Source organism: Limanda limanda, chromosome 12, assembly GCF_963576545.1.
Source record: "Limanda limanda chromosome 12, fLimLim1.1, whole genome shotgun sequence".
NCBI lineage: Eukaryota > Metazoa > Chordata > Actinopteri > Pleuronectiformes > Pleuronectidae > Limanda > Limanda limanda.
In genome coordinates this window covers 1,646,832-1,656,278 of record NC_083647.1, presented here as the reverse complement: position 1 = coordinate 1,656,278, position 9,447 = coordinate 1,646,832, and the positions used below count along the sequence as shown (strand labels likewise).

The 9,447-nt window shown below is 47.2% G+C and overlaps 24 non-coding genes across 24 annotated transcripts; all 24 read right to left on the bottom strand.

Annotated features, from left to right (window-relative positions):
• Positions 1-145: 145 nt before the first annotated feature.
• Positions 146-337, bottom strand: LOC133016432 (U2 spliceosomal RNA). The gene has a single exon (XR_009681814.1). It is a non-coding gene; the product is annotated as a U2 spliceosomal RNA (small nuclear RNA).
• A 180-nt stretch (positions 338-517) lies between these two features.
• LOC133016613 (U5 spliceosomal RNA) lies at positions 518-630 on the bottom strand. Its single transcript, XR_009681978.1, has one exon. It is a non-coding gene; the product is annotated as a U5 spliceosomal RNA (small nuclear RNA).
• Positions 631-928: 298 nt separating this feature from the next.
• LOC133017347 (U2 spliceosomal RNA) lies at positions 929-1,120 on the bottom strand. Its single transcript, XR_009682663.1, has one exon. It is a non-coding gene; the product is annotated as a U2 spliceosomal RNA (small nuclear RNA).
• A 180-nt stretch (positions 1,121-1,300) lies between these two features.
• LOC133016611 (U5 spliceosomal RNA) lies at positions 1,301-1,413 on the bottom strand. Its single transcript, XR_009681976.1, has one exon. It is a non-coding gene; the product is annotated as a U5 spliceosomal RNA (small nuclear RNA).
• A 298-nt stretch (positions 1,414-1,711) lies between these two features.
• Positions 1,712-1,903, bottom strand: LOC133017452 (U2 spliceosomal RNA). Its single transcript, XR_009682762.1, has one exon. It is a non-coding gene; the product is annotated as a U2 spliceosomal RNA (small nuclear RNA).
• Positions 1,904-2,083: 180 nt separating this feature from the next.
• Positions 2,084-2,196, bottom strand: LOC133016610 (U5 spliceosomal RNA). Its single transcript, XR_009681975.1, has one exon. It is a non-coding gene; the product is annotated as a U5 spliceosomal RNA (small nuclear RNA).
• Positions 2,197-2,494: 298 nt separating this feature from the next.
• On the bottom strand, positions 2,495-2,686 carry LOC133017346 (U2 spliceosomal RNA). The gene has a single exon (XR_009682662.1). It is a non-coding gene; the product is annotated as a U2 spliceosomal RNA (small nuclear RNA).
• Positions 2,687-2,866: 180 nt separating this feature from the next.
• LOC133016788 (U5 spliceosomal RNA) lies at positions 2,867-2,979 on the bottom strand. Its single transcript, XR_009682142.1, has one exon. It is a non-coding gene; the product is annotated as a U5 spliceosomal RNA (small nuclear RNA).
• Positions 2,980-3,277: 298 nt separating this feature from the next.
• On the bottom strand, positions 3,278-3,469 carry LOC133017345 (U2 spliceosomal RNA). The gene has a single exon (XR_009682661.1). It is a non-coding gene; the product is annotated as a U2 spliceosomal RNA (small nuclear RNA).
• Positions 3,470-3,649: 180 nt separating this feature from the next.
• On the bottom strand, positions 3,650-3,762 carry LOC133016609 (U5 spliceosomal RNA). The gene has a single exon (XR_009681974.1). It is a non-coding gene; the product is annotated as a U5 spliceosomal RNA (small nuclear RNA).
• Positions 3,763-4,060: 298 nt separating this feature from the next.
• On the bottom strand, positions 4,061-4,252 carry LOC133016437 (U2 spliceosomal RNA). The gene has a single exon (XR_009681819.1). It is a non-coding gene; the product is annotated as a U2 spliceosomal RNA (small nuclear RNA).
• Positions 4,253-4,432: 180 nt separating this feature from the next.
• LOC133016608 (U5 spliceosomal RNA) lies at positions 4,433-4,545 on the bottom strand. Its single transcript, XR_009681973.1, has one exon. It is a non-coding gene; the product is annotated as a U5 spliceosomal RNA (small nuclear RNA).
• A 298-nt stretch (positions 4,546-4,843) lies between these two features.
• LOC133017343 (U2 spliceosomal RNA) lies at positions 4,844-5,035 on the bottom strand. The gene has a single exon (XR_009682659.1). It is a non-coding gene; the product is annotated as a U2 spliceosomal RNA (small nuclear RNA).
• A 180-nt stretch (positions 5,036-5,215) lies between these two features.
• Positions 5,216-5,328, bottom strand: LOC133016607 (U5 spliceosomal RNA). Its single transcript, XR_009681972.1, has one exon. It is a non-coding gene; the product is annotated as a U5 spliceosomal RNA (small nuclear RNA).
• Positions 5,329-5,626: 298 nt separating this feature from the next.
• On the bottom strand, positions 5,627-5,818 carry LOC133016328 (U2 spliceosomal RNA). The gene has a single exon (XR_009681715.1). It is a non-coding gene; the product is annotated as a U2 spliceosomal RNA (small nuclear RNA).
• A 180-nt stretch (positions 5,819-5,998) lies between these two features.
• Positions 5,999-6,111, bottom strand: LOC133016786 (U5 spliceosomal RNA). The gene has a single exon (XR_009682141.1). It is a non-coding gene; the product is annotated as a U5 spliceosomal RNA (small nuclear RNA).
• A 298-nt stretch (positions 6,112-6,409) lies between these two features.
• Positions 6,410-6,601, bottom strand: LOC133016277 (U2 spliceosomal RNA). The gene has a single exon (XR_009681667.1). It is a non-coding gene; the product is annotated as a U2 spliceosomal RNA (small nuclear RNA).
• Positions 6,602-6,781: 180 nt separating this feature from the next.
• On the bottom strand, positions 6,782-6,894 carry LOC133016927 (U5 spliceosomal RNA). Its single transcript, XR_009682278.1, has one exon. It is a non-coding gene; the product is annotated as a U5 spliceosomal RNA (small nuclear RNA).
• A 298-nt stretch (positions 6,895-7,192) lies between these two features.
• Positions 7,193-7,384, bottom strand: LOC133016460 (U2 spliceosomal RNA). The gene has a single exon (XR_009681842.1). It is a non-coding gene; the product is annotated as a U2 spliceosomal RNA (small nuclear RNA).
• Positions 7,385-7,561: 177 nt separating this feature from the next.
• LOC133016525 (U5 spliceosomal RNA) lies at positions 7,562-7,676 on the bottom strand. The gene has a single exon (XR_009681894.1). It is a non-coding gene; the product is annotated as a U5 spliceosomal RNA (small nuclear RNA).
• A 298-nt stretch (positions 7,677-7,974) lies between these two features.
• LOC133016193 (U2 spliceosomal RNA) lies at positions 7,975-8,166 on the bottom strand. Its single transcript, XR_009681588.1, has one exon. It is a non-coding gene; the product is annotated as a U2 spliceosomal RNA (small nuclear RNA).
• Positions 8,167-8,346: 180 nt separating this feature from the next.
• On the bottom strand, positions 8,347-8,459 carry LOC133016606 (U5 spliceosomal RNA). Its single transcript, XR_009681971.1, has one exon. It is a non-coding gene; the product is annotated as a U5 spliceosomal RNA (small nuclear RNA).
• Positions 8,460-8,757: 298 nt separating this feature from the next.
• LOC133017341 (U2 spliceosomal RNA) lies at positions 8,758-8,949 on the bottom strand. Its single transcript, XR_009682658.1, has one exon. It is a non-coding gene; the product is annotated as a U2 spliceosomal RNA (small nuclear RNA).
• Positions 8,950-9,129: 180 nt separating this feature from the next.
• LOC133016604 (U5 spliceosomal RNA) lies at positions 9,130-9,242 on the bottom strand. Its single transcript, XR_009681970.1, has one exon. It is a non-coding gene; the product is annotated as a U5 spliceosomal RNA (small nuclear RNA).
• Between the last annotated feature and the right edge of the window lie 205 nt (positions 9,243-9,447).

Sequence of the window (9,447 nt, the reverse complement as noted above, 5' to 3'; positions counted from 1 at the left end):
TCCTGCCCTGACTACTGTGATTGGCTTTTAAGCCTGTTTAAGCGATAGATCCCTGAACCACTTACATTGGGTCCAAATAGCTGACTCTGGTTTCTCACCAAGTCTCCCAGCAGGTCTTGAGTGTTTGCTTTTCTACAGGGTAAGAACAGAGTGCACCGTTCCCAGCGGCACTGCAATGCTAGGTCGATGCGTGGAGAGAAGGGAGCAAGCTCCACATTTCTGCTCCTCTTGCCAAAAATCTGCTTAATATGTAGTCCTCATATAGGGGACATATCAGATATTACACTGATAAGAAAAGATACTACACTTGATCTTAGCCAAAAGGCCAAGAAGCGATAATCCCCAAGTGTTGGATGTCCACGCCAGGCTCTTGGCACAAATCTCACTTGAGATGGTGCCACATTTGGAGGTGTGCATAACGATGGCTGCTGCTTATCACCTCCGCCCGAGCTCTCCTTTGTGGACGCTTGATTTCTGACCTAGACAGCTCTTTGACTTTTCACAATTTCAAAAGGCTCAGCCATGAAGCAAAGCCTGCCAAAAATATATTCAACTCATGTTTGTTCCTCTCCACGGAAGTCTTTAGTAAAAGGCGAAAGACTTGTGCGTTATGAAGAGAAACCAGAGTCAGCATGGCCCTGTGTTGGAGAGCAGCGGTGGAGCCTCTCGGTCACATTCACCACCTTCACGTTAGGCCTTTTCTTTCCGCATGTCAGAGCCCAGTATGCAACATTCCCACCCCGCCCCCATCTGGCAACCAAAATTATACACGTCTTTATTAGCTCCTGCCCTGACTACTGTGATTGGCTTTTAAGCCTGTTTAAGCGATAGATCCCTGAACCACTTACATTGAGTCCAAATAGCTGACTCTGGTTTCTCACCAAGTCTCCCAGCAGGTCTTGAGTGTTTGCTTTTCTACAGGGTAAGAACAGAGTGCACCGTTCCCAGCGGCACTGCAATGCTAGGTCGATGCGTGGAGAGAAGGGAGCAAGCTCCACATTTCTGCTCCTCTTGCCAAAAATCTGCTTAATATGTAGTCCTCATATAGAGGACATATCAGATATTAAACTGATAAGAACAGATACTACACTTGATCTTAGCCAAAAGGCCGAGAAGCGATAATCCCCAAGTGTTGGATGTCCACGCCAGGCTCTTGGCACAAATCTCACTTGATATGGTGCCACATTTGGAGGTGTGCATAACGATGGCTGCTGCTTATCACCTCCGCCCGAGCTCTCCTTTGTGGACGCTTGATTTCTGACCTAGACAGCTCTTTGACTTTTCACAACTTCAAAAGGCTCAGCCATGAAGCAAAGCCTGCCAAAAATATATTCAACTCATGTTTGTTCCTCTCCACGGAAGTCTTTAGTAAAAGGCGAAAGACTTGTGCGTTATGAAGAGAAACCAGAGTCAGCATGGCCCTGTGTTGGAGAGCAGCGGTGGAGCCTCTCGGTCACATTCACCACCTTTACGGTAGGCCTTTTCTTTCCGCATGTCAGAGCCCAGTATGCAACATTCCCACCCCGCCCCCATTTGGCAACCAAAATTATACACGTCTTTATTAGCTCCTGCCCTGACTACTGTGATTGGCTTTTAAGCCTGTTTAAGCGATAGATCCCTGAACCACTTACATTGGGTCCAAATAGCTGACTCTGGTTTCTCACCAAGTCTCCCAGCAGGTCTTGAGTGTTTGTTTTTCTACAGGGTAAGAACAGAGTGCACCGTTCCCAGCAGCACTGCAATGCTAGGTCGATGCGTGGAGAGAAGGGAGCAAGCTCCACATTTCTGCTCCTCTTGCCAAAAATCTGCTTAATATGTAGTCCTCATATAGAGGACATATCAGATATTAAACTGATAAGAACAGATACTACACTTGATCTTAGCCAAAAGGCCGAGAAGCGATAATCCCCAAGTGTTGGATGTCCACCCCAGGCTCTTGGCACAAATCTCACTTGATATGGTGCCACATTTGGAGGTGTGCATAACGATGGCTGCTGCTTATCACCTCCGCCCGAGCTCTCCTTTGTGGACGCTTGATTTCTGACCTAGACAGCTCTTTGACTTTTCACAATTTCAAAAGGCTCAGCCATGAAGCAAAGCCTGCCAAAAATATATTCAACTCATGTTTGTTCCTCTCCACGGAAGTCTTTAGTAAAAGGCGAAAGACTTGTGCGTTATGAAGAGAAACCAGAGTCAGCATGGCCCTGTGTTGGAGAGCAGCGGTGGAGGCTCTCGGTCACATTCACCACCTTCACGGTAGGCCTTTTCTTTCCGCATGTCAGAGCCCAGTATGCAACATTCCCACCCCGCCCCCATCTGGCAACCAAAATTATACACGTCTTTATTAGCTCCTGCCCTGACTACTGTGATTGGCTTTTAAGCCTGTTTAAGCGATAGATCCCTGAACCACTTACATTGGGTCCAAATAGCTGACTCTGGTTTCTCACCAAGTCTACCAGCAGGTCTTGAGTGTTTGCTTTTCTACAGGGTAAGAACAGAGTGCACCGTTCCCAGCGGCACTGCAATGCTAGGTCGATGCGTGGAGAGAAGGGAGCAAGCTCCACATTTCTGCTCCTCTTGCCAAAAATCTGCTTAATATGTAGTCCTCATATAGAGGACATATCAGATATTAAACTGATAAGAACAGATACTACACTTGATCTTAGCCAAAAGGCCGAGAAGCGATAATCCCCAAGTGTTGGATGTCCACGCCAGGCTCTTGGCACAAATCTCACTTGATATGGTGCCACATTTGGAGGTGTGCATAACGATGGCTGCTGCTTATCACCTCCGCCCGAGCTCTCCTTTGTGGACGCTTGATTTCTGACCTAGACAGCTCTTTGACTTTTCACAATTTCAAAAGGATCAGCCATGAAGCAAAGCCTGCCAAAAATATATTCAACTCATGTTTGTTCCTCTCCACGGAAGTCTTTAGTAAAAGGCGAAAGACTTGTGCGTTATGAAGAGAAACCAGAGTCAGCATGGACCTGTGTTGGAGAGCAGCGGTGGAGCCTCTCGGTCACGTTCACCACCTTCACGGTAGGCCTTTTCTTTCCGCATGTCAGAGCCCAGTATGCAACATTCCCACCCCGCCCCCATCTGGCAACCAAAATTATACACGTCTTTATTAGCTCCTGCCCTGACTACTGTGATTGGCTTTTAAGCCAGTTTAAGCGATAGATCCCTGAACCACTTACATTGGGTCCAAATAGCTGACTCTGGTTTCTCACCAAGTCTACCAGCAGGTCTTGAGTGTTTGCTTTTCTACAGGGTAAGAACAGAGTGCACCGTTCCCAGCGGCACTGCAATGCTAGGTCGATGCGTGGAGAGAAGGGAGCAAGCTCCACATTTCTGCTCCTCTTGCCAAAAATCTGCTTAATATGTAGTCCTCATATAGAGGACATATCAGATATTAAACTGATAAGAACAGATACTACACTTGATCTTAGCCAAAAGGCCGAGAAGCGATAATCCCCAAGTGTTGGATGTCCACGCCAGGCTCTTGGCACAAATCTCACTTGAGATGGTGCCACATTTGGAGGTGTGCATAACGATGGCTGCTGCTTATCACCTCCGCCCGAGCTCTCCTTTGTGGACGCTTGATTTCTGACCTAGACAGCTCTTTGACTTTTCACAATTTCAAAAGGCTCAGCCATGAAGCAAAGCCTGCCAAAAATATATTCAACTCATGTTTGTTCCTCTCCACGGAAGTCTTTAGTAAAAGGCGAAAGACTTGTGCGTTATGAAGAGAAACCAGAGTCAGCATGGCCCTGTGTTGGAGAGCAGCGGTGGAGACTCTCGGTCACATTCACCACCTTCACGGTAGGCCTTTTCTTTCCGCATGTCAGAGCCCAGTATGCAACATTCCCACCCCGCCCCCATCTGGCAACCAAAATTATACACGTCTTTATTAGCTCCTGCCCTGACTACTGTGATTGGCTTTTAAGCCTGTTTAAGCGATAGATCCCTGAACCACTTACATTGGGTCCAAATAGCTGACTCTGGTTTCTCACCAAGTCTACCAGCAGGTCTTGAGTGTTTGCTTTTCTACAGGGTAAGAACATAGTGCACCGTTCCCAGCGGCACTGCAATGCTAGGTCAATGCGTGGAGAGAAGGGAGCAAGCTCCACATTTCTGCTCCTCTTTCCAAAAATCTGCTTAATATGTAGTCCTCATATAGACGACATATCAGATATTAAACTGATAAGAACAGATACTACACTCGATCTTAGCCAAAAGGCCGAGAAGTGATAATCCCCAAGTGTTGGATGTCCACGCCAGGCTCTTGGCACAAATCTCACTTGATATGGTGCCACATTTGGAGGTGTGCATAACGATGGCTGCTGCTTATCACCTCCGCCCAAGCTCTCCTTTGTGGACGCTTGATTTCTGACCTAGACAGCTCTTTGACTTTTCACAATTTCAAAAGGCTCAGCCATGAAGCAAAGCCTGCCAAAAATATATTCAACTCATGTTTGTTCCTCTCCACGGAAGTCTTTAGTAAAAGGCGAAAGACTTGTGCGTTATGAAGAGAAACCAGAGTCAGCATGGCCCTGTGTTGGAGAGCAGCGGTGGAGCCTCTCGGTCACATTCACCACCTTCACGGTAGGCCTTTTCTTTCCGCATGTCAGAGCCCAGTATGCAACATTCCCACCCCGCCCCCATCTGGCAACCAAAATTATACACGTCTTTATTAGCTCATGCCCTGACTACTGTGATTGGCTTTTAAGCCTGTTTAAGCGATAGATCCCTGAACCACTTACATTGGGTCCAAATAGCTGACTCTGGTTTCTCACCAAGTCTCCCAGCAGGTCTTGAGTGTTTGCTTTTCTACAGGGTAAGAACAGAGTGCACCGTTCCCAGCGGCACTGCAATGCTAGGTCGATGCGTGGAGAGAAGGGAGCAAGCTCCACATTTCTGCTCCTCTTGCCAAAAATCTGCTTAATATGTAGTCCTCATATAGAGGACATATCAGATATTAAACTGATAAGAACAGATACTACACTTGATCTTAGCCAAAAGGCCGAGAAGCGATAATCCCCAAGTGTTGGATGTCCACGCCACGCTCTTGGCACAAATCTCACTTGATATGGTGCCACATTTGGAGGTGTGCATAACGATGGCTGCTGCTTATCACCTCCGCCCGAGCTCTCCTTTGTGGACGCTTGATTTCTGACCTAGACAGCTCTTTGACTTTTCACAATTTCAAAAGGCTCAGCCATGAAGCAAAGCCTGCCAAAAATATATTCAACTCATGTTTGTTCCTCTCCACGGAAGTCTTTAGTAAAAGGCGAAAGACTTGTGCGTTATGAAGAGAAACCAGAGTCAGCATGGCCCTGTGTTGGAGAGCAGCGGTGGAGCCTCTCGGTCACATTCACCACCTTCACGGTAGGCCTTTTCTTTCCGCATGTCAGAGCCCAGTATGCAACATTCCCACCCCGCCCCCATCTGGCAACCAAAATTATACACGTCTTTATTAGCTCCTGCCCTGACTACTGTGATTGGCTTTTAAGCCTGTTTAAGCGATAGATCCCTGAACCACTTACATTGTGTCCAAATAACTGACTCTGGTTTCTCACCAAGTCTCCCAGCAGGTCTTGAGTGTTTGCTTTTCTACAGGGTAAGAACAGAGTGCACCGTTCCCAGCGGCACTGCAATGCTAGGTCGATGCGTGGAGAGAAGGGAGCAAGCTCCACATTTCTGCTCCTCTTGCCAAAAATCTGCTTAATATGTAGTCTTCATATAGAGGACATATCAGATATTAAACTGATAAGAACAGATACTACACTTGATCTTAGCCAAAAGGCCGAGAAGCGATAATCCCCAAGTGTTGGATGTCCACGCCACGCTCTTGGCACAAATCTCACTTGATATGGTGCCACATTTGGAGGTGTGCATAACGATGGCTGCTGCTTATCACCTCCGCCCGAGCTCTCCTTTGTGGACGCTTGATTTCTGACCTAGACAGCTCTTTGACTTTTCACAATTTCAAAAGGATCAGCCATGAAGCAAAGCCTGCCAAAAATATATTCAACTCATGTTTGTTCCTCTCCACGGAAGTCTTTAGTAAAAGGCGAAAGACTTGTGCGTTATGAAGAGAAACCAGAGTCAGCATGGACCTGTGTTGGAGAGCAGCGGTGGAGCCTCTCGGTCACGTTCACCACCTTCACGGTAGGCCTTTTCTTTCCGCATGTCAGAGCCCAGTATGCAACATTCCCACCCCGCCCCCATCTGGCAACCAAAATTATACACGTCTTTATTAGCTCCTGCCCTGACTACTGTGATTGGCTTTTAAGCCTGTTTAAGCGATAGATCCCTGAACCACTTACATTGGGTCCAAATAGCTGACTCTGGTTTCTCACCAAGTCTCCCAGCAGGTCTTGAGTGTTTGCTTTTCTACAGGGTAAGAACAGAGTGCACCGTTCCCAGCGGCACTGCAATGCTAGGTCGATGCGTGGAGAGAAGGGAGCAAGCTCCACATTTCTGCTCCTCTTGCCTAAAATCTGCTTAATATGTAGTCCTCATATAGAGGACATATCAGATATTAAACTGATAAGAACAGATACTACACTTGATCTTAGCCAAAAGGCCGAGAAGCGATAATCCCCAAGTGTTGGATGTCCACGCCAGGCTCTTGGCACAAATCTCAATTGAGATGGTGCCACATTTGGAAGTGTGCATAACGATGGCTGCTGCTTATCACCTCCGCCCGAGCTCTCCTTTGTGGACGCTTGATTTCTGACCTAGACAGCTCTTTGACTTTTCACAATTTCAAAAGGATCAGCCATGAAGCAAAGCCTGCCAAAAATATATTCAACTCATGTTTGTTCCTCTCCACGGTAGTCTTTAGTAAAAGGCGAAAGACTTGTGCGTTATGAAGAGAAACCAGAGTCAGCATGGCCCTGTGTTGGAGAGCAGCGGTGGAGACTCTCGGTCACATTCACCACCTTCACGGTAGGCCTTTTCTTTCCGCATGTCAGAGCCCAGTATGCAACATTCCCACCCCGCCCCCATCTGGCAACCAAAATTATACACGTCTTTATTAGCTCCTGCCCTGACTACTGTGATTGGCTTTTAAGCCTGTTTAAGCGATAGATCCCTGAACCACTTACATTGAGTCCAAATAGCTGACTCTGGTTTCTCACCAAGTCTCCCAGCAGGTCTTGAGTGTTTGCTTTTCTAAAGGGTAAGAACAGAGTGCACCGTTCCCAGAGGCACTGCAATGCTAGGTCGATGCGTGGAGAGAAGGGAGCAAGGTCCACATTTCTGCTCCTCTTGCCAAAAATCTGCTTAATATGTAGTCCTCATATAGAGGACATATCAGATATTAAACTGATAAGAACAGATACTACACTTGAACTTAGCCAAAAGGCCGAGAAGCGATAATCCCCAAGTGTTGGATGTCCACGCCAGGCTCTTGGCACAAATCTCACTTGAGATGGTGCCACATTTGGAGGTGTGCATAACGATGGCTGCTGCTTATCACCTCCGCCCGAGCTCTCCTTTGTGGACGCTTGATTTCTGACCTAGACAGCTCTTTGACTTTTCACAATTTCAAAAGGCTCAGCCATGAAGCAAAGTCGCCAAAAATATATTCAACTCATGTTTGTTCCTCTCCACGGAAGTCTTTAGTAAAAGGCGAAAGACTTGTGCGTTATGAAGAGAAACCAGAGTCAGCATGGCCCTGTGTTGGAGAGCAGCGCTGGAGACTCTCGGTCACATTCACCACCTTTACGGTAGGCCTTTTCTTTCCGCATGTCAGAGCCCAGTATGCAACATTCCCACCCCGCCCCCATTTGGCAACCAAAATTATACACGTCTTTATTAGCTCCTGCCCTGACTACTGTGATTGGCTTTTAAGCCTGTTTAAGCGATAGATCCCTGAACCACTTACATTGGGTCCAAATAGCTGACTCTGGTTTCTCAACAAGTCTCCCAGCAGGTCTTGACTGTTTGCTTTTCTACAGGGTAAGAACAGAGTGCACCGTTCCCAGCGGCACTGCAATGCTAGGTCGATGCGTGGAGAGAAGGGAGCAAGCTCCACATTTCTGCTCCTCTTGCCAAAAATCTGCTTAATATGTAGTCCTCTCATAGAGGACATATCAGAAATTAAACTGATAAGAACAGATACTACACTTGATCTTAGCCAAAAGGCCGAGAAGCGATAATCCCCAAGTGTTGGATGTCCACGCCAGGCTCTTGGCACAAATCTCACTTGAGATGGTGCCACATTTGGAGGTGTGCATACCGATGGCTGCTGCTTATCACCTCCGCCCGAGCTCTCCTTTGTGGACGCTTGATTTCTGACCTAGACAGCTCTTTGACTTTTCACAATTTCAAAAGGCTCAGCCATGAAGCAAAGCCTGCCAAAAATATATTCAACTCATGTTTGTTCCTCTCCACGGAAGTCTTTAGTAAAAGGCGAAAGACTTGTGCGTTATGAAGAGAAACCAGAGTCAGCATGGCCCTGTGTTGGAGAGCAGCGGTGGAGCCTCTCGGTCACATTCACCACCTTCACGGTAGGCCTTTTCTTTCCGCATGTCAGAGCCCAGTATGCAACATTCCCACCCCGCCCCCATCTGGCAACCAAAATTATACACGTCTTTATTAGCTCCTGCCCTGACTACTGTGATTGGCTTTTAAGCCTGTTTAAGCGATAGATCCCTGAACCACTTACATTGGGTCCAAATAACTGACTCTGGTTTCTCACCAAGTCTCCCAGCAGGTCTTGAGTGTTTGCTTTTCTACAGGGTAAGAACAGAGTGCACCGTTCCCAGCGGCACTGCAATGCTAGGTCGATGCGTGGAGAGAAGGGAGCAAGCTCCACATTTCTGCTCCTCTTGCCAAAAATCTGCTTAATATGTAGTCCTCATATAGAGGACATATCAGATATTAAACTGATAAGAACAGATACTACACTTGATCTTAGCCAAAAGGCCGAGAAGCGATAATCCCCAAGTGTTGGATGTCCACGCCAGGCTCTTGGCACAAATCTCACTTGAGATGGTGCCACATTTGGAGGTGTGCATAACGATGGCTGCTGCTTATCACCTCCGCCCGAGCTCTCCTTTGTGGACGCTTGATTTCTGACCTAGACAGCTCTTTGACTTTTCACAATTTCAAAAGGCTCAGCCATGAAGCAAAGCCTGCCAAAAATATATTCAACTCATGTTTGTTCCTCTCCACGGAAGTCTTTAGTAAAAGGCGAAAGACTTGTGCGTTATGAAGAGAAACCAGAGTCAGCATGGCCCTGTGTTGGAGAGCAGCGATGGAGCCTCTCGGTCACATTCACCACCTTCACGGTAGGCCTTTTCTTTCCGCATGTCAGAGCCCAGTATGCAACATTCCCACCCCGCCCCCATCTGGCAACCAAAATTATACACGTCTTTATTAGCTCCTGCCCTGACTACTGTGATTGGCTTTTAAGCCTGTTTAAGCGATAGATCC